The 21,166-nt window shown below is 50.6% G+C and overlaps 1 long non-coding RNA gene across 1 annotated transcript in view; it reads left to right on the top strand.

Annotated features, from left to right (window-relative positions):
* LOC102172600 overlaps positions 1-21,166 on the top strand; it is a 36,040-nt gene that overhangs the window by 6,774 nt on the left and 8,100 nt on the right. Inside the window, exon 2 of the long non-coding RNA XR_311179.3 lies at positions 14,897-15,026. This is a non-coding gene — a long non-coding RNA (uncharacterized LOC102172600). The remainder of the gene's footprint in view (positions 1-14,896; positions 15,027-21,166) is intronic.

Below are 21,166 nucleotides of genomic sequence, written 5' to 3'. Positions count from 1 at the left end.
ACAAAAGAAGATTGAATGAAAAATAAATTTCCTGCCCCCCCCAGCCCTCATTCTCCTTCAAAGGGGCCCCCCATTGTTACCAATTTCTTGAGTCTTGTTAAAGATGGCCTAAAGATGGGAACACGTCTATACATCATTCTTCATGGGTCATCGTATTCCAGAGTAGGGAGGTACCATGATTCATTTGACTAATCCTTTATTGTCGCACAACCAGGCATTTATTAATAACTCTTTGACAGCATTTACGTAAGCATCCTTAAGGCATCTCTTTGGATAAATACTTAGAAATAAGATCACTGGGTTACAAATTGTGCACATTTTAAAGATTTTCAGATCTTCCTGCTCAATTGTCTTCCAGAAGGATGTGCCAGGTTTCACTCATACCCGCAACATCCCATCACGGTGCCCTTTTCCTGTCATGCAACCATCACCGGGTTTAGAGACCCTTTGCCAGTTTGCTAGGTGATAAATTACACCTTATTATTTTTTTAATTTGCATTTCTTGGATTATTAGTGAAGCTGATGATTTCTTTAAATTTCCTGTTAGTCTATTGGCCATCAATCTTTGAATTCTTGGTTTGCTTTTTCCCCTTTGATTTGAAGAGCTGTTTGTAAGTAAGACTATTAACTCTTTGTTTCTCATATTTGCTGCAAATGTTTTTCCCAGTTTGTCATCCCCCTTATGACTTTGTTATAATGTTCTTGGGAGAATATAATAGGATTTCTGGGTATATAATATTGGATATAAAGTGATACTTTTTCCTTTTGCTGAGGATTAAACAAGGAAAATGAAACTGAAGGGAGACAAAGAAGATTTAATGCTGACTTAGGACAGACTTGTCAATTACAGGACTTTCCAAACTCTAAAGGGAGTGACCCTGGGCCATTCATGTTCTCTCTCTGGATTCATTAAGATAGGGATGGTGAGAGGCAGGGGGAAGTAAGGTCAGGCCTCCCAGGCACCCTCACCTGCAGTTTTCACTGCCAGCAATGGCTTGTCTTTAGATTGTATGTGTAGAACATTTAGCCCCTGGCTCATAACATGCACTTAGTAAACAATAGCTGTTTAGTCGTTCATTCACAGAACAAATATTTCTTGAGTGACAGGTATGTGCCAAGCATTGTTCTAGGTCCTTAGGACCTGGGAATACAAGACAGAAACAAGTCTCTGTCCTCTGGTGGAGCTGACACTGTAGAGAAGGGAGAGGAGTGTGCCTGCTGCTGGTGTTTGAGGGGCCCTGGGTGACGACGGCTCAACTCTGGAAAGGAATTTAGAAGTTACTTAGATCAGTCTCATGAGCCAGATGGGAAAACTGAGGCCCAGTGACAAACTGACTTTCTAAGGTCACAGAGCCAGTCAGTAGTACAGAAAGAACTGGCGCTGAGGTCAATTTAGGCCAAGAGTAGCTCCCAGGCATCATTCTCCTATAGGAAGGTAAAAGCATTGCTATGAATTAAACCACCTGACACCCACTGACCTTGGCAGGGAGTGATAGATGGTCAGCTGGCAGTGGCTGGAGATGAGGGAATGCCCCTGTTCTGGAGGGGCTGTGAGGCAGGAATGAAGGAGAAGGATAGAGGTAGGCCCTGGCTTCCGTGGAGAAATGCCAGCCCACCATCCTGCTTCTGGAAGCTGAGAGAGGGAAGGGGAGGACTAAGCCTGCTGTGACCAGCTTCCCCCAAGCTCAGCTGCACCTCTTACCACCAAGCTGCAAGTGGCTGCAGTCCTGACCCTTCTCTCCCCGCTTCACTCTTCAGATGGATCTCTGGCCTTTTGTATCATAGGAAGCCGCTCTGGCGAAGGTCCTTGGCCTGTCACTCTTTGGGGCACTCAGGCACCCAGCCTGCCGGGCCTCTATCAGGCGGCACAGGGCTAGATCCCTGTCCAGGTATATGGGAGCTGGGAGGTGTTAGGGCAAAGGTCTCTGACTATGAATCCTCAGCTCACCTGATAAAGCGATGATCCCTAGCAGGGACTCGATGAATATACAGATTCATTAATTGATAAATGATAATGATGTTAATTGAGGAGTCTCAGCTCATGGGGATAGGAACATGAAATGGTTTAATCTTTTTCTGCAATAACTGACTGTGCTCTCTTACACCCCAGCCCAGAGTAGTGAGCTCCATTAACCGCGCCTTCCTGACTTGATTATTAAATAGTCTTACTCCTGTTATTTAAAAGCCAGTTCTGTTCATTTGAAACCTGTAGCTCCCATTTAATTCAGTATTAGTCTTGTCTGCCTGGCTCAGAGGTTAAGCGTTTGCCTGAAATGCGAGAGATCCAGGTTCAATCCCTGGGTCAGGAAGATCCCCTGGAGAAGAAAATGGCAACCCACTCCAGTACTCTCTCCTGGAAAATCACATGGAGGGAGAATCCCTTGGAGGGAGGAGCCTGGTAGGCTACAGTCCTTGGGGTCGCAAAGAGTCGGACACGACTGAGAGAGTTCACTTCACTTCACTACCTCATCTTTGGCATCTGGGAGGGAAAACACACCCCTTCTTTTTAGATCCCCATCTCCTCTGACATGGGTGGTGGTTTAGCGGTGGAGGGTCTACTGTCCAGCCATGTTGTGAAGGGCCCTTTGGGAGGTGGTTCCCTGCTGCACGTTCTGGCCTCAGAATGTGGGCCCTTTCTGATCTCTCTTCTCAGCTGTGGGCCTTGGGTACCATTCTCTGGCCAGCAGGATAGCCCCATCGGCTGTCTCCATCCTGTTATCATGGTAATAGTCACCATTCACTGAGTTCCCAGCACTTTTCATATCTAAGCTCTCCTTTTGGTGACAACCCTGAGAGATAATCGTGTTCATCTCCCATCACAGCTAAGGAGACGGAGACTCAGGGAGGTGCAGGAACATGATCAGGGCCACTTAGAACCCAGATTTGTACCCTGATCTGTTGCTTCCGGGTCTATGCTCCAAGAAGCCTGAGTAGCAGAGTGTGTGGTCAGTTCTGGATGTCTGGGAGAGCTGGCTTTTATCGTGAACTCCAAGAGCCATGCTGTGCCCCCAGTTCCTTCATTTCCAGGAGGGTCAGGAGGGAAGGATGTGGGGCTAAGATTCATTCCACCCTAATACCCCAGAAAATGTCAAATTATCTGAGTTTGAGCCAGAGATGTCATGGGCACATTTAGGCTAGAATGAGAAAGAATTTCCCATCCAGTGTTCATCAGAGTTGAGGAAAGGGGTGCTGTGGGATTTCTGGGCCATGCCCAAGATGCCCTAGAATGCTCACTCCTCCCCTCCGCACCGGGAACTCCTAGTGTGGCCCAGGCTGGACAGAGGCCATGAGTCAGGGGATGCTGGTGTGGGGAGAGCAAGATGCAGTCCAGGCATCCTCTCTGGGCCCCAGCAGCCCTGGGATCCCTCCTCACAGTGAACCGTGGGCTCGCTCCATTAGAGCAGGTTAATTATGCCAAGAGAACAAGCCTACTCTGGCAGATGGAAAAGCCTTTCTGGGCGTCTCCTGGAGTCATAGCTGATGTGTGCAGGCCTCACTAGCGGCTCCTGACCAGGTTCCATTCATTATTGTGAGACAAGTACAAGAGGACCATTTTTCAAAGGCAGACAGGGGTCCCTCCCCATGGGCTTCACTATTATCCCCTATGCCTACCCCAGGGGGAGTGCAGACCCTCTGGTCAGCCTCTGGTTCAGTTCAGTTCAGTTCAGCCGCTCAGTCATGTCTGACTCTTTGCGACCCCATGAATCGCAGCACGCCAGGCCTCCCTGTCTATCACCAACTCCTGGAGTTCACTCAGACTCACATCCATCGAGTCAGTGATGTCATCCAGCCATCTCATCCTCTGTTGTCCCCTTCTCTTCCTGCCCCCAATCCCTCCCAGCATCAGAGTCTTTTCCAATGAGTCAACTCTTCGCATGAGGTAGCCAAAGTACTGGAGCTTCAGCTTTAGCATCATTCCTTCCAAAGAAATCCCAGGGCTGATCTCCTTCAGAATGGACTGGTTGGATCTCCTTGCAGTCCAAGGGACTCTCAAGAGTCTTCTCCAACACCACAGTTCAAATGCATCAATTCTTTGGCACTCAGCCTTCTTTACAGTCCAGCTCTCACATCCATATATGACTACTGGAAAAACCATATCCTTGACTAGACGGACCTTAGTTGGCAAAGTAATGTCTCTGCTTTTGAATATGCTATCTAGGTTGGTCATAACTTTTCTTCCAAGGAGTAAGCGTCTTTTAATTTCATGGCTGCAGTCACCATCTGCAGTGATTTTGGAGCCCCCCAAAATGAAGTCTGACACTGTTTCCCCATCTATTTCCCATGATGTGAGGGGACTGGATGCCATGATCTTCGTTTTCTGAATGTTGAGCTTTAAGCCAACTTTTTCACTCTCCCTTTTGACTTTCATCAAGAGGCTTTTTAGTTCCTCTTCACTTTCTGCCATAAGGGTGGTGTCATCTGCATATCTGAGGTTATTGATATTTCTCCCAGCAATCTTGATTCCAGCTTGTGTTTCTTCTAGTCCAGCATTTCTCATGATGTACTCTGCATATAAGCTAAATAAGCAGGGTGACAATATACCTCCTTGACATACTCCTTTTCCTATTTGGAACCAGTCTGTTGTTCCATGTCCAGTTCTAACTGTTCCTTCCTGGCCTGCATACAGATTTCTCAAGAGGCAGGTCAGGTGGTCTGGTATTCCCATCTCTTTCAGAATTTTCCACAGTTTATTGTGATCCACACAGTCAAAAGCTTTGGCATAGTCAATAAAGCAGAAATAGATGTTTTTCTGGAACTCTCTTGCTTTTTCCATGATCCAGTGGATGTTGGCAATTTGATCTCTGGTTCCTCTGCCTTTTCGAAAACCAGCTTGAACATCAGGAAGTTCACGGTTCACGTATTGCTGAAGCCTGGCTTGGAGAATTTTGAGCATTACTTTACTAGCATGTGAGATGGTTATCCTCCCCTAATCTTGAGTAACTCTTGGGGCTTCTTTGGATGGAGGTGGCATGGTCACAGTGGGTGGATGGCCCAAGGAAGGCCTGGGGTTTGACTGCCTTTGTTTACATTGAAAATGTCTAGTTTGAGTTCTGCCTCCATACCTTGAAACAGGCATCTATGTACACACCTCAATTCACTCAGCCACATTTCTCACTCCAGTCACTGCTGGGGTGATCTGTTTTGCAGAGGTTTGGCCAGCTTCCCTCAGCTGCAACCTGCAAAATGATCCCCTTACTCCAGGTATGAGCCACGCCACTCACCATGCATAGGACGCCTGCAGAAACCCATGTGGCCCTCCTGCATGTGCAACTGAGTGTGTGTGTGTGTGTGTGTGTGTGTGTTTAAGGGGAAGTTAACACATGTAGGGATACCTATAACCAGTGGGAGTTGTGAGCTGTTGGATACATATTCCTTGTGTTTATTGCATTCTGGAACAACTGTGAACCATTTCATAAGGCTTCTCAGAGCAGCCCCAGTTATGTGTAGCAGTTGCCAATTTGATCACATACAATTTATCAGCTCCTTCCTTTCCTGATTTGCTCATTCTGTTCCTTCCACCTGCTCCCTGGGACCACCTTCCCCCAAACCACCTCTAAGAAAGACTTTCCCTGGGTTCTGTTTCCAGAAGAACCCAAAATGCCAGACTGGCCTTAGAAAGCTAAACAAAGCTAAGCACTCGTCAGTCAGTCAGCCCCAGGAGCTCATGGCCAGTCAGCGGGGTGGTGAATCCTCTGGCTCGCGGGAACATCACACGTACTAAGATGCCCGAGAAATTACACGACAAGCTGGCCCACACTTCCATTGCACTAAAACTGTGTTTCCCTCAGCTCAGACTTCTGTTTGCAAATGGTGATTTCTAAGACCAGTTGATTGATAGGAAGAAATCCGGATCAATGCCATAAGCCAGTGCTAGCCCTGCACTATAGCCCACTGGATGGGCCTGAGGGACAGTGTTTTGTGGGCTGATCTGTGTGGGGCGCAGGTGCCCATCTACTTGTGGGAGGGAGACAGGCTGTGATACACATAAACGTGGATTCTTGGGCAGCAGCAAATAGCTTAGCTGGTTGATCAAGGTCGTGGAAGGTGCAAGATGACTGGGTGCCAGGAAGTCTGGGGAAGGGGCTCTGGATTGACCTATGTAATGAGTGTGACCCTGTCCCTCTTGACAGTCCTCTCCTAGGCCACATCACTGAGGAGTGGGTGACAGGAAGGGTGAGGGAAACTGATGTTCCTTCAGGAGACCCTCTATTGTGCAAGTGGGGAAACTGCTGCCCCTAAATGGGCAGGTAATGTGGCAGCAGAGCTCAGAGGAGGAAAAATCGTGGGCCTGGGAGTCAGGAGATCCAGGTCTGTGTCCCAGTCTCTTCACGTGCTGTCTGAGCTTCAGCTTCTCCTGTCTCTGAAGTGGATATCACTGTCTCTGATCTGCCTGACATGAGGGGTGTCTGGGGTCCGATGTGGTTTTGCTTGTATGTCTTGACAAGCCTTCAAGTGCTCTGCTGACTGAATTCTGACAGAGGGTCTGAAATCAAGGACTCTGGATGCTCAGAAAATTCTCCTTTACCCTGGAGGCCCGGGTCCAGGGGATGAGGAACGGGGTAAGGAAGGAGGAGATAGGAGTTGATGGGAGATGAGCCCCGGACACTTGGCCTCCACAGGAGGTGGCACGGTTCCCTGACCTGATTCCTGAGCCAGAGGGGTCTCAGGAAGGTGGTCCCGTAGCTCAGGGTAGAGACAGGGGCAGGGGAGCCTGGTGCCTCAGCCACGTGCCACAGTGAGACTGATGCGCAGGCCTGTCTTCAGCCCCCAGACTCCAGCTCACTAAGTAAACACCTGGAGTCAGCTCATTACTCACCTCCCCTAATTAGCTCATCACTCTCCCAGCTCTCCATCCGTCTTCACCTTGCTGCCATGGGCTCTAGCACGCAGTTATTTTTGGACTTCCCAGTAAGCACACCAGCTGGCTGGTCAGTGGGGACCAGTGCTGCCTGGACAGAGCTAGAGTTAGGGCTGGGCTGTGATCGCCTCCACCTGGAAGGCGGTCCTTCCATAGCCTGCCTGCAGGCCCTTCTGACCACTCCTCTGCTCCACTCTCCAGGGCAGGAGCTCCCCCACACCCTTGGGAGCTGAAAGGCTGGGGGTGGGGGCGTTGTAAAGAGCAGTTCAGGTTAGTTCGGTTAGTATTTATTAGGCACAGGCCCTGGGGTACCTCCAAAATACCCTTGGGGGACGTCCTGTTTCCTGGAGCACAGATGTTCAAGGGAAGATTTAGTTCATGTGAGATGTGTCCCAGCATCCGTGGAGGATGGGGCAGAGGCACTTCATCTAGTCTAGGGTCTCAAGAAAGCTCCCCAAGGACAGGCACATGGGTGGAGCCTACAAGGGCAACAGAGCTCTACCAGGCCAAGATTCCAGCTGGGGAGTCCTGAGACCCGAGTGCCAGGGCCCAGGGACCTTGAGTGAGCTACTTCTCCCCTCTGGTTTCCCTCCTGTGACACCTAGAAGCAAGAGATGGGCTTCTTCCAGGTAGATCAGGGCATCTCACCTACGCTCAGGTGGAGCAGGCCCATGAGGGTCCCTTCATCTTCACCCCAACTCACACACACAGCAAAGCAGGTCAGAGAGGCTCAGACTCATCCTCAGGCTGCACAGCTCAGGCAGCGCCGGAGCTGGGATGTGGCCCTGCTCTGCCTGACTATAGAGTCCCTGCTGTCTGCATCCCCTGCTCATACTCTTCCAGCCCGGCACCAGACGCAGGCTGGGAGAGCCAGAGAACAGTAGCCACCCCCTCCTTAGGAGGTACTCAGCACCCTGCCTATTAAGGGGAGGGCCAGCCCTCTGCTCCTTCCTGGCCATTGTTCTCCAGAAAATTAAGTCATTCCACTGGGCCCTTGTAAGCCTTTTTGGAGCTGGCTGTTCCCAAGGTTTGAGCCAGACTGCAGCTGGAAGTCTGTTATTATTCATTGAATCTCTCCAGGGCGGCTGGGAACATGACTTTTAATTGTCTCATCTCTGTCCATCCAAGAAAGAGACTAAGAGGCAAGAATAATCAGTATCTCATTATAGATCAGGGCCTAGAAAAGGAAACTCCTTAGCCAGGACCCTCTACCCATGGAAGAGGGGCCCCAGCCAGGGGAGAAGCAGGCTTATTTCTTCAGTTCCTACAATTCACATGCCAAACTCCACCTGCCTGAATAGGAGGACTGCCCACGGCCATTTGGAGTCCAAATGGCCATAAGCCAGGGATTGACACATTTGGGAATGGTCTCAGTGAGGTGAGGTGGGGTATGGGTGCCGAAAGAGAGGTCAGAAGACACTGGTGTGTGGGCCCCAGATCTCTCTCTCTGCCTTTCATTGCCCCAGACAGTATAGAGACCTGGAAATAGAATTTAGAGATTATCTTGTCATCTGTCTCACGTCCATGTCCAAGCTTATGTCCATCAAGTCGGTGATGTCACCCAACCATTTCATCCTCTGTTGCTCTTCTCCTCCTGCCTTCAATCTTTCCCAGCATCAGGGTCTTTTCCAATGGGTGGGTTTGAACAAACTTTGGAAGTTGGTGGAGGACAGGGAAGCCTGGTGTGCTGCCATCCATGGGGACACAAAGAATCGGACACAACTGAGCGACTGAGCTGAACTGAACTCTCATCTGTCTATCCGTCTATCCATCCACCCACCTATTCAGCAATCCATCCATCTGTTCAGTCCCTCCATCCATCCATCCAATGAGCTAGGGCGGCACTGGCATTCTTCATGCATACCATACTTTTCAAAGCAACTTCCTTTCTCCCATTTCACTAAGTCTTCACAACTGTTTAGTCCCAGGAAGCTGAGGCCAAAGAGAGGCAGCGGCTTGCTCAAGGGCAGACAGAACAGAGTAGTTTCCAGGATGGCAGCTCAGTCCAAAGTCTCCAGGAAGAGCTGTGTACAAAGGCCTGGACCAAGGGGCAAGTGAGGGCTGAAATCCAGTCCACACTCTGAGCGCTAAATGGGAAGGAGCCGTGTCTACCTGGAGGAAGGGGAGTCTTTTTCTTTGCACAAAGGCACCATCATCTTGCCAAGCTCAGACCTCGGCTGAGGAGCCTTTTTGAATTTTCATAAACAAGTTGTATGGACTATTGTCAGCCCCCAGCTTACTGGTCTGTGTCTGGAGGAGCACTCCTGGAGAGGAGGGGACGGCAGGCTGGCCCATGAGGAGGGCTTTCTCTCCACCAGAGCTCAGGGAGGGGCCTGTACCCCATGGCACCATGGCTTAGCCCGCTCAGAGAGGGCACGGCCCCTCCCTGCCTCTAAGCCAGCCTCCAACCTCATGCCAAATGGTTTGCTTACATGGGGGTTTCTAGTTGGCCACTCTTCGAGGTCATGTTTTCTTTGGGGACTGCCAGGTGTTTGAATTACTCTGGTTGGTAATTTTGTGTTTTGGTGCTTGTGTTTTGTTTTGATTTGGTTTTTGATCAGTATTTTTTGGAAGTGAAATTTATATATAATAAAATACACCCAGAAAAAGGTGGCATTCTATGAGTTTTGACAAATGTATATACTCATGTAACCATACTACCGTCCAGGCAGAGAATATTTCTGTTTCCCCAGAGAGTCCTCTCTTGCCCTTTGCAGTCTTCTCACCCTAACCTGGCCCCGATAGCAACCTCTGATCTACTTTCTGTCACTAGTGACTAGATTTCCCTTTTTTAGGATTCCATGTAAGTAAGGTCATGCATATATATTCTTTTGTATCAGAATCCTTTCACTTGGCATAACATCTCTGAGGTTAATCAGAGTTGTTCCGTATGTCGGTAGCTTTGTAGCATTCCATGCATAGATGTACTTCCATGTGTTGATCCCTTCACCTGTCAATAAGCATTTGCACTGTTTGTAGGCTTTGGCCATTTTAGGGAAAGTTATGATAAGTGTTTGTGTACAAGTCTCTGTGTAGACACGTGTTTTCTTTTTTCTTGGCTAACGCTTAGGCGTGGAATTGCTGGGTCAAGGACAGTTTATATGTTTGTCCTTAGGAGAAATTGTCACACCTTTTCTGCAGTGATTGCACCATCTTATATTTTCACTAGCAGTGTGTGATTTCCAGGTGACCCACATCCTTAACCAACACAAAAGGTTTTGTCAGCCTTTTCCATTGGGTTGTTGTAGCGTATGCGCGCATGCGAAGTCGCTTCAGTTGTGTTCAACTCTTTGCGACCCCGTGGACTGTAGCCTGCCAGGCTCCTCTGTCCATGGGATTCTCCAGGCAAGAATACTGGAGTGGGTGGCCATGTCCTCCTCCACGGGATCTTCCCAACCCAGGGATCGAACCCGCGTCTCTTACGTCTCTTGCGTTGGCAGGCTGGTTCTTTACCACTAGCACCATCTGGGAAGGCCACGTTGCAGTGTATAGTGATGTCTCACTTAGGCCCACTCTTGGCCTCACCTCCCTCTTGATTGTGAGATCCTCTGGGACATAGACTAACTCCTCAGTGTCACTGAAGAGCCCAGCAGGCAGCTGAGCCCAAAGCAGGACGCACCCCTTCCCTGCCCTGCCTGGTCCGCAGGGTAGTTTGGAGTTAAGGATTCAGTGAGCTGAACGGAGCGTGATCACTCCTGGGACAGCGGCTCCAGCGCTAGTCGGAGCTCACGATGCACTGGTGCGTGTGAACTCTTCACAGTCCTCCTCAGTCCCACCCCTCCTTACCCCATTGTGCAAATGTGGAAACAGCCGAGGCTCAGCCAGGCAGAGGGAAACCAGGTCTGCGTGCTCCCAAAGCCTGCACTCACGGCTGTGACGTGAACCACTGTGCTGCAGAGTCACTTGGGACTGGCCAGGGGTTGTCACCCTCACGGTCAGCAGACAATTGCTAGGACGTGCACACAGCCGTGTTCCTGCCACCCGTCCTGCCAGCTCATCTGGCAGCCCTGGTCCCAGGGGCTCGACGCCACGTCGTCTGTCGCTCCATTATCCTAAGAGGCCCCCCCGGATCCCATTACTTCACTGCTGTTATTATTTATTCATTGGCGGAGCCCTCAGCCTGTGGATGGGCACTTACCTTGATGTCCCTGACAGCGGGTCAGGAGCCCCACTCAGGGTGTATTAATCACCGGCTGCACCAGCAGGGAGCCTGCAGCCCCCGAGACAGGAGATCATGTTGCAGACTCAGAGGGCCTGTCAGCACGCTCATTTTCCCACAGAGGAGCCCACTGCCTGGCGTATCGGAGCTGGAGGAGCCTCAGAGAGCATCTGTGGAGGCAGGGAAACTGAGGCTCAGGCAGGGGAGGGCATTCTCCAAGACCCCACATGTCCCTGAAACGCTCTCTGGGATTCTCTCCAAATACAAATGCACAGTGATTATAACACCGTTTTCAGGTAAAGGACTTGACAGTTTCAATCTATTCTCCTATTTGATGATAATGACAATCCCTTGAGATCAATAAGGGCTTTTAATCAGATAGATAGATAGATAGATAGACAGATAGATAGATATAGATGATAGATATAGAAATAACATAGATACAGAAACTGAAGCGCACAGAAATTAAGCAACCTGCTGAAAGCTACTGAAAGCTAGGACTGAGACCAAGCTATCCAGACTCTGGCTTCAGCCAGATGAATACCTCTGTCCCTCTCTCTTTCTTTCTGATCCCCTGTGAACAAAAGGGGTCTCTCTCTGATTGACTGGGCTAGATCCCCTTGGGAGCTGAGTCTTGCATCTCTCTGGGCGGCTAGAAAGGGGTTTCTGCCCTGCCTTGCCCTGCCCTGCCCTGCCCTGCCCTGCCCTGCCCACTGCTGGGCTCTTGGCCTGTCAGCTCCAGTCTCTTGGGAGGAGGTGGCTCATGGGCTGCTGGCTGGACACATTCTGGACATACTGGTGCGGCTAGAATTGGAGATGACTCGGTCTTTCACCAGGAAGCAAATGCAGACAGAATCTGATACTTAAGACAGAGCTGCCTTGGAGCATGAGGCATTGCCAGGGCAACCATTCAGGAGCCATGCCAACGTCAGTGATCTCTGGGTCCCCTCAGACTTCCAAGGAAGTTTCTTCTGGTCCTTGATCACAGGGCTTTTGCCCCATCTGAGCCCCTCTATCCTTGAGTGAGAGTCTAGTGAAATAACAGATGGAGATCGAGTCAGCCCAAGCCCCTGCTCTAAAGCCTTCTGTGGCTCCCCATTGCCCTCTGAAAAAGGAGTGGCAGGATGCTGGTAGGTTGAGGCCAGCTTCTGCCACTCCCTCTTACATATAGGGAAGGAAATCTGTTTTTTTTTTTTAAGTTACGCTTTTTACTTTTGGCTGTGCCGGATCTTCGTTGCTTGGTGCAGGCTTTCTCTAGTTGCCACTAGAGGCGGCTACTCTTCATTGCGGTGCACGGGCTTCTCATCGTGGTGGCTTCCCTTGCGGCGGAGCATAGGCTCTGGGAGCACGGGCTTCAGGAGTTGCGGCACACAGGCCGAATTATTCTGCAGCATGCAGAGTCTTCCTGGCCTAGGGATGAAACCCATGTGCCCTGCACTGGCAGGCGGGTTCCTATCTGCTGTGCCACTAGGGAAGTCTAGAAATCTGGTATTGAGGAGCTCCTGGGCCTGGAACACTCTTTGAAGAGTCTTTCGTAAAAATATGCATTTTGTGGGAGATGAAACTGAGGCTTATCGAGGAAAGACAACTGACTTAAGGCCACTTTTCTAGGAAGTGTTTGATACAGAAACCATACTCGTGTGCTCGGGCCCAGATCACAAGCTCTTCACCCAGCTGAAGGATGGTGTGTGGGAGAAGGGACAGCTATGTTCAGGGTGGCTCGAGGGCAAAGCTAAGGGCATGGGATGGAATTGACAAGGAGGCTGGTTTCAGCTTGAGCTAAATAAGACCTCCCATACTGTCTGTGTGTCCAGGATAAAGTGGGCTGCTTGTGAGGGAGTTGGGAAGGAATTCCCCATCACGGGAGGTATGCAAGTAAGTATTTGCCAGCCATCTGCTGGAAGTGTTGGGCATAGCCTCTGCCTTGACATCTGTAGACGGCTTGTCCAGAGAGTTTATTGGGTGACCTTCACTGGGAAGCAGCCCAGCTGACTACAGTCTATTTCCTAGAATCACCCCACCCACCACTGGGCCCAGAGTTCCCACCATCTGCTCGTTCATTTGCGCATTCCTTACTCAACAAATAGCCAGCACACGCGGGAGCTCCCTTAACAGACCTGCGGAAGGGGCCTAAGCAGGACTTCCAGAACATTCAGAGGCACAGGGCAGACCGTGAAAGCAGCGCCCACTGTGGGGTCAGACCCACAAGCGTCGTTCTTGCCCTTTGCTTGCTATGTGAGCTGAGGCGAATCATTACCTCTCTGAGCATCAAGTTTGTTCTCAGAAAACTAAGATCAATAATGTACACATTCTGGTTACTGGGAGGATGAAATGAGACTAGATGACAGCTTCCTGGCTCCAGGAGGGACAGGAAAGGCGTGCCTCCCATTTCAGGCCATGGTCCCCGCCCAAGGCGCTGCGTTCTCTTTGTGTCCCCAGCTCCTGCTGAGTTGAGGGCCTGGGCCCAAGTGGGGCTCAGTGGCTGTGCTTAGGGGACTGGGCAGGCAGTGGCTGGTGAGTTTAGATAATTTTTATTGGAGCGAGTTATGGTCTGCTGATCTAGGTCAGCCCAGCCAGGGGGCAGCATGAACTATCTTTTAGTCCAGTGGCAAAGAGCCGGTGGCCTGGACCCTCGTGGGACTGAGGTTCTGGCTTGAAACTTTGCATCCTGGCTCCTGGTTGCCCAAAGAGGGAAGGTCCAGACAGGACCCTGAGATCCTGGTCTCAGAGACAAGAGCCTTAGGGACTCCTGACTCCTGGTGGCCCCAAGCCCAGGGCTCTGGCCCAGGCTTGCTGTATGGCCTTGATGAGTCCCTTCTCCCCCCTGGGCCTTCAGTGTCTGACTGCCATGATGGTGAAGGCTGAGGAAGGTGAGAGGTGAGGGGGATGTGCACAAGGTAGACCCCCAGGAAGTCAGCCCAACCCCCAGACCCAATCCCCCTCACCACCCCTCCCCACCTGTGTGATGCTGAGAAAGTCACTTAATCTCCCTGAGCATAAGTTCCACCAACAACATGGAGACAGGATCTGCTTTGTCTTCTTCTCTGAGCTGCTGTGGGGCTCAAATAAACTAAAGAGACATGAGGTCAGCTTTACCTGGAGCCCCGCAGCTGCGCTCAGTCTGGGAGACAGTGGTGATCCGGACAGGGTTCCTGATCTCAAGGGACTCTTTCTGGGCGTGGAAGGTGGAGCCATACTCTCAAATGGGGGCTATGGGGACCTGGGGTGGGTGTTAGTGAGGGAAGATTTATCTAAATGAGAGCATCAGGGAAAGCTTCCTGTAAGAGGCATGAGCAGGACAGATGGGCAAGGTCATGGTCAGGCATGCGCAGAGCTGGCAGGGATGCAAATAGGAACAGCAGGATCCACAGACTGTTGGCACTGAAGCTACACAGTTATGACCCCTGGACCAGCAAGCGATCCAACAAGCAACCCTGTCCCTACCCTGTTGGAGCCTGCATTGTGACAAGACACGGGAGAGACAGACATTAATCAAACACTCATCAAACACTGGAGTTTTATCTAGGGGGTCCGGGGACAGTTTCTAAGGGAATAACAATGATTTCGGAGGGTTTCCTACATGCCAGACACTGTGCCAATCTCTTTGTATGTATTGCCTTGTTTAATCATGCCTATGGCAATCACTGTCCATGTCTCTGTCTATGGAAGAGGAAACAGAAGACCAGAGAGGTGAAATATTTTCCTGAGGTTGCACAGCTGGCAGGCAGCAGAGCAGGATTTGCACCCAGGCCATCTGACTCTAGAACCCCCACTTATCATAATCACTAAGTTATTTGTTCTGCCTCTCGTGTGCTTAATATGGCTGATCTCTCTCTTGTGTTTCTGGTTTCCCCTTCCCTCCCATTTTGACCACCAAGATGATGCATCAGAACAAAGTCAGTTCCTGAAAAACTTGGGGCAGAAGCAGCAAATTATAGGTGTAGCTGAGACCTTTGCTAGACGGCGCCCCACCCTCTCCCTGGATTCCACCAAGAGTCTCCATGCCTGGTAAGGAGGAAGGGAGGAGAGTGAAGGGGCAAGACAGGAACTGGTGGGTCCCTGAGACAGGTCCTGCTTCTGCTTTCCTGTCTCTCCTACCCGCACCCCGTGTGGGAACTCACAGGGCAGAGAGGACCTATGCCTGCCCTCCCCGCCCCCAGCCTCCTGGTGGGACCCCTGAGTCTTCCTCTGCCTGGCATTGCATGGGAGCAGAATAAATGCCTGTATGGAGTCTCCAGGGCAGTGCGGGGAGTGGCCGGGGCCTTACAAGGGTCATGGGGTCTGGCTGCTGTGATGTAATAACCATGGTTGGGATGACAGAGGCTGAGATGGCACTGGAATGAGGATGTGACAGGTGGACAGATGAAAATCCTTCTCTTGGAGCATTGGGGGACCCACCCTCCATTCCCCCATACCAAGGCCCTTGCTGGATTTTGACAGAACAGAAGGGCAAACAAATCATCCTGAACGTCCATGTTACATTTCAGACTCCTGGTAGGATGGGGACTTGTGTGGAAATTAGGCTTTGCTACAGAAAAACACAGCTATCTTTTTGTGCCCTTGATTTTACTGACTCAGAATCACTGTGAAAAGAGACATACGGGCCACCATGAATCTGACTTCAATGGGGAAGTCAGGGAAGGCTTCCTGGAGGAAATGATTCTTGGGTTGAGTTCTAAAGGAGTAGGAAAAAAGGGTGAAGAGAAGATCAGTCCTGGTGGGGAGATCGGCATGTGCAAAAGCCCTGTGTCAGGAGGGAACTTGTTGGGAGGGAGGGAATAATGAGGTGCAAACTTTCTATTTACCCTGCTTCAAGCCAGAACTCAGCCAGCGTAGCTCCTGGCAAGTAATGTTGGGATCCAGGGGAGTGGGGTTCTCAAAACCCTCCTGTCCCTGGTCTTTCATGTACTCAGACTTTGTTTCCCCCAACTCTGGCACTCCTGGCACCTGCACCAGACTCAGAATATAAAGCAGCAGGTGAGGAGCCCCAGGTGGCATCCTTATTGTCCTCCTGGGGAAACTGAGGCCAGAGTTGGCAAGTCAGTTGCCAAAATCAACCAAGCCCATCACCTCACAACAACTCCTCAGCAGAGCTGAAGCTCTGGTCTAGAGGGACAAGCTTTCTCTCACCAGAGGAGAGGACAGTACCCACCTGTTCCCCAGCCCTTTCCCAGGTCTGAGAGGCTTCTAGTGGTCAGAGTCAGGAGGATGTGGTAGCAGTTTCCCTGCAGGGAGGTGGGCCAGCCAGAGCTCACAGCCACCCGCAAGCTGGGCTGGTCTCAACCCCATGATCACATGATGACCACTTATGCAGCCAAGAGGACTGAAAGGGATGGGCAGCCCAGCTGAGTCTGACGCTGACTTCTCCCGCAGCATCCCAGCTGGGCCTGGACCCCATGGATCCCAGCAGACTCCGGCCCTCTGGGGTTGTGGACAGTAGTGAAATGCTCAAGGTCAGTGGGAGGCTAGAAGCTCAGGAGCGCAGACAACCAGAATGGCCCCACTTTTGTGAGCAGAGCCAACCCTGCCTCCTCCACCTGCATCTCTGCCCTCCTAGGACCCTGGGAGCAGGTAGTCTGGCCCAGGGGAGAGGAGAGGGGGCGAGAGCCCGAGTATTAGACCCCTGGGCTTGCCAGGTAATTATGCATTAGGAGCTAATACTAATAAAGCCTCCAGAAAGGAGGAAAAGATCTTGCCACCAGATTATTGCACATGAGGGAAATATCAGGCCCCCAAACCTTCTCCATCCCTCACCCTTTGTCTCTAAGCAATCTGCTGGTTTTATTAATTCTGACTGGATTTTCCCAGGCTGAGGGCAGCAGGGGCAGAGGGAGACGGTACAGTGAGAGGTAAAGCCGGGCGATTTGGAGCAGACATTGGGAAGATGGGAACACGCAGGACAAATGCCTTCCACCACTGCTTCCTCGATGCCGCTACCTGCACAGCCCAAGAACATCCCTGGGGATGCAGCCCACAGCTCTGCCCAGCCCTGGCTCCTCCCTGGTGCCTCCAGAAATGGGACTGCTCCACCAGCTCTCCCTCCTCTCTCCCCTCCCAGCCCCCTCTCTTTCTCATCCCTTCCTCCTCCAAGAATCACAATCTGAATTTCCCTCCCACCTGGATCCCACCCCAGTGGCTTCCATTCCTTGAGTTACGTAAAGTGATGCTGAGGTTCAACTTCCAGAGATTTCTGCAAAAAAATGAACTGAGCAAAATGAATGTTGGAAGAAGTCTAAATCTCCATCAAGAGAGGTTTGTTTGTGAAATTATGGTACAGCCCTACACTGGAATGCTCTATATGTAATGAAATGGAATAATCTACACGGTATATTGTTGAGAAAAAAAATCAAGGCACACAACTGCGCACATAGCATGCTACCTTCTGTATATGAACACACACCTGTCCCTGTACATGCATAGAATAGGGCCCAATTCAACTGAAGTTTGTTGTGGAGACAGGGAGACAGTGTTTGGAGGAAATGCTTGATGGGGTGTCTGTTATGTGGGAAATGCTTCACTCATGTGTGCTGTTGCTAACATTGGACAACTGACCCCAATATTTCCTTTCCTTTCTGCCTGGATGCCTCTCTGGAAAGGGTATTTGCATGGACAACACTTGAGAAGATTGTGGTTTGTAAGTGAGAAGAGGCCAGGAGAGGTTTTGAGGGTCTGTGGATAGGCTGAGGCTGGTAAAGCCCTTCCAGGCTCTGGCTGCAACCGTGGATAGTGCCCAGTGCTTCCAGGGCCTCAGGAGGCAGACACGGGAACCAGCTCAGGGCCTGGTGCCTAGGAGGTGTTTGCAGCAAACGGAGGGAATACTGTACATGCTGCTTCTTATCAACTATTTTTACAGCAATGCAAATAGAGGCTGGTCAGGCCGTGTGACTCATCTCCGACTCACCCTGAGCCTGGTCGGGCCTGTGGTTCTAGACTAAAAGAGCCCTTCATCTGCCTCTGTCTCCTGGTGTCCCTGTTATACATATATATATAAGTGAGCCAAAGATGACCTCTGTGGATTGGCCCCTAGGTTATCTATCTCTTCACTGCAGGCTGAGACCTGTTAACTCAAAAGCCTTCCAGCCCTGATCTCAAATTATTACACATCCAATAGTTTAAAAAATAGCCCAAATGATCAGAGATTTAACTACTGAGGCTCTGTCTAACTAGCTTTGTCCTCACAAAACCTCACCCCGCAGCTGTTGATTGTTGGCGGAATAGAGCGCTCTGACCCAGAGACACTCTGGTATGCCACAGAGCGACACATCCCGACACATAGGCCCCATTCTCGTCTCCCTTTCTTCCCTGGAGTTCCTTGTTCTCTCCTGCTCTGAGTGACAGTCCCCTTGCCACAAAGTTTTGATGGTCTCAGGCTGTGAAGGGCTTCCCTTCTCCAGCAGCCCTGTTCAAGTACCTTCAATAGACTTGCGTTACTGCCCTTCGGGGTTATGCACTTGTGATACTTAATTTTATGTCAACCTCCTGGCTAAGAGATGCTCAGATAGCTGGTGAAACAGTGTTTCTGGGGCATCCCTCAGTGTGTTTGCAAAGGAGATTAGCATTTGAATCAGGAGACTGTGTAAAGAAGATCACCCTTTCTAATATGAGCAGACATCATCCAAACTGTTGAGGGCACACACAGAACAACAACAACAAAAAACGTGGAGAAATTACTGATTTTGTCTCTCTTTCCTTGAGCTAGGATGTCCATCATTCCTGCCCTTGGATATCAAGAGTTCCTGGTTCCCAGGCCTTCAGACTTTGGGACTTACACTAGCATTCCCCCTTCTCAGACCTCAGGATCACACCACCAGCTCTCCTGGTTTCCTAATTTTCAGGCAGCAGACCGTGGGACTTCTCGGTCTCCATAACCACATGAGCCACTTCCTCTCTTTTTGTGACTATATCTATGTATCCTATAGGTTCAGTTTCTCTGGAGAACCCTGACCTGACTTTCTCTCTTGCGTGCATGCTCAGTTGCTCATTCATTTCTGACTCTTTGTGACCCTTTGGACTGTAGCCCACCAGGCTCTTCTTCCCATGGGATTCCCCAGGCAAGAATACTGGAGTGTGTTGCCGTTTCCTCCTCCAGGGGATCTCCCCGACCCGGGGATCAATCCAAGTCTCCTTCAGCTCCTGCATTGTAGGTGGATTCTTTAACGCTGAGCCATCAGGAAAGCCTGATTTTTCCTCTCTTCAGCCCCCAGGTCTCTCAAACTCCTGGCAGTCCTTCTGCCTGAGGCCAGGCTGGAGTCAGGAAAATCCAGACTTGCCTTGTCCCGAGCTACCTCGGCTGCCAAGACAGAAGAGAAGGGAAGAGAAGAGGCAGGGGGTAAAAGACATCCCAAATGCCTGACCTCAGGGAAACACGGTGCCCCCAGTGTAGGAAGCAGCAGCTACGGAAGAGGTTCTGCTGTTCTGCTCCCTGGGGAAGAAGGAGGTGGGCGTAGAGGAGGAGAAGGCTGTGGGCGGAGGGAGACGGTAAGCAGGGCATCCGACATTCCTGAACAAGCCAGGCAGCTGCACATCCAACTGGAGACCCAGCATTCCCACTAGCTACCAACCCCACAGAGAAAATCTGGCACAAGTGCACTGGAAGAAATGGCTAAGTATGAGTGCAGGAGCAAGCCACAAGCCATCCAACAACGACTCCAAATAACAGCAACAGGAAACGATCTGAGTGTCCCTTTTCAGTATGTGTACAGCGTACCGTGGTGTATGCACACACTGGAGTAGCGTACAGCTGCGCACAATAAAGGTGCCCAGAGCTACACACATGGACAGATCTAAAGCATGGAAGGTGAGGCAAAAAAGGCATTGCAGAAGAATGTACCCAGAGAGACCTTTCTGATACAAAGGACTGAAGCAGGCGAATTAAACATGATGGTTCAGGTGAAACCTCAAGAAGTGCCGCGGGTAATGAAGCAGACTGGAGACAGTGGTTACCTCCGGTGGGGGGAGGGGAGAACAGCTGGGGAAGAGGAGGCAGGGCCCATCTAAGGCAGGGATTCTCATGTTGATGTGCACACAGGGTCACTCAGAAGTCTTACTAACAAGCGGATTCTCATTCAGCGCGTTTCTTGTGGGGGCTGAGGGTCTGCATTTCCTACAGGCTCCCAGGGGAGGCTAACGCTGCAGGTAGGGAAGCTAAGCCAAGTAACCATGATGGCCTAACCCAGGCACTCGTGACCCTGCCACAGTACCAGACTCACTCTGGGGATAGGGGGAGGGTGCTTCTCCAAAGCACTCATGTAAATTGGCACAGCCATTATGGAAAGTGGCATGGAGCCACCTCAGAACAGTAAAGACAGAGCTACCATGCGATCCAGCAATCCTGCTTCTGATTAGGTGTTCAGAGAAAATACCAGCAGGGTCTCCAAGAGATAACTGCACCGGTTCATTCCAGCACCGGCCACAGTAGCCCACGCATGCGAGCAGGTGAAGCGTCTATCGACAGGTAAATGGGTAAAGAAAGTGCAATCTACAGTATATCCATATGGCGGAATGTCATTCAGCTCTTTTAAGAAAAGGAAATCTTGCCATTTGAGACAACAGGGATGAACTTGAAGAACATTATATTAAGTAATCACTGCAGATGGTGACTGCAGCCATGAAATTAAAAGACGCTTACTCCTTGGAAGAAAAGTTATGACCAACCTAGATAGCATACTGAAAAGCAGAGACATTACTTTGCCAACAAAAGTCTGTCTAGTCAAGGCTATGGTTTTTCCAGTGGTCATATATGGATGTGAGAGTTGGACTGTGAAGAAGGCTGAGCACCGAAGAATTGATGCTTTTGAACTGTGGTGCTGGAGAAGACTCTTGAGAGTCCCTTGGACTGCAAGGAGATCCAACCAGTCCATTCTGAAGGAGATCAGCCCTGGGATTTCTTTGGAAGGAATGATGCTAAAGCTGAAACTCCAGTACTTTGGCCACCTCATGCGAAGAGTTGACTCATTGGAAAAGACTCTGATGCTGGGAGGGATTGGGGGCAGGAGGAGAAGGGGATGACAGAGGATGAGATGGCTGGATGGCATCACTGACTAGATGGATGTGAGTCTGAGTGAACTGTGGGAGTTGGTGATGGACAGGGAGGCCTGGCGTGCTGCGATTCATGAGGTCTGAGCGACTGAACTGAACTGAACTGATAC

This window comes from Capra hircus, chromosome 28 (genome assembly GCF_001704415.2).
Source record: "Capra hircus breed San Clemente chromosome 28, ASM170441v1, whole genome shotgun sequence".
NCBI lineage: Eukaryota > Metazoa > Chordata > Mammalia > Artiodactyla > Bovidae > Capra > Capra hircus.
This window is presented reverse-complemented; position numbering and strand designations above follow the sequence as displayed.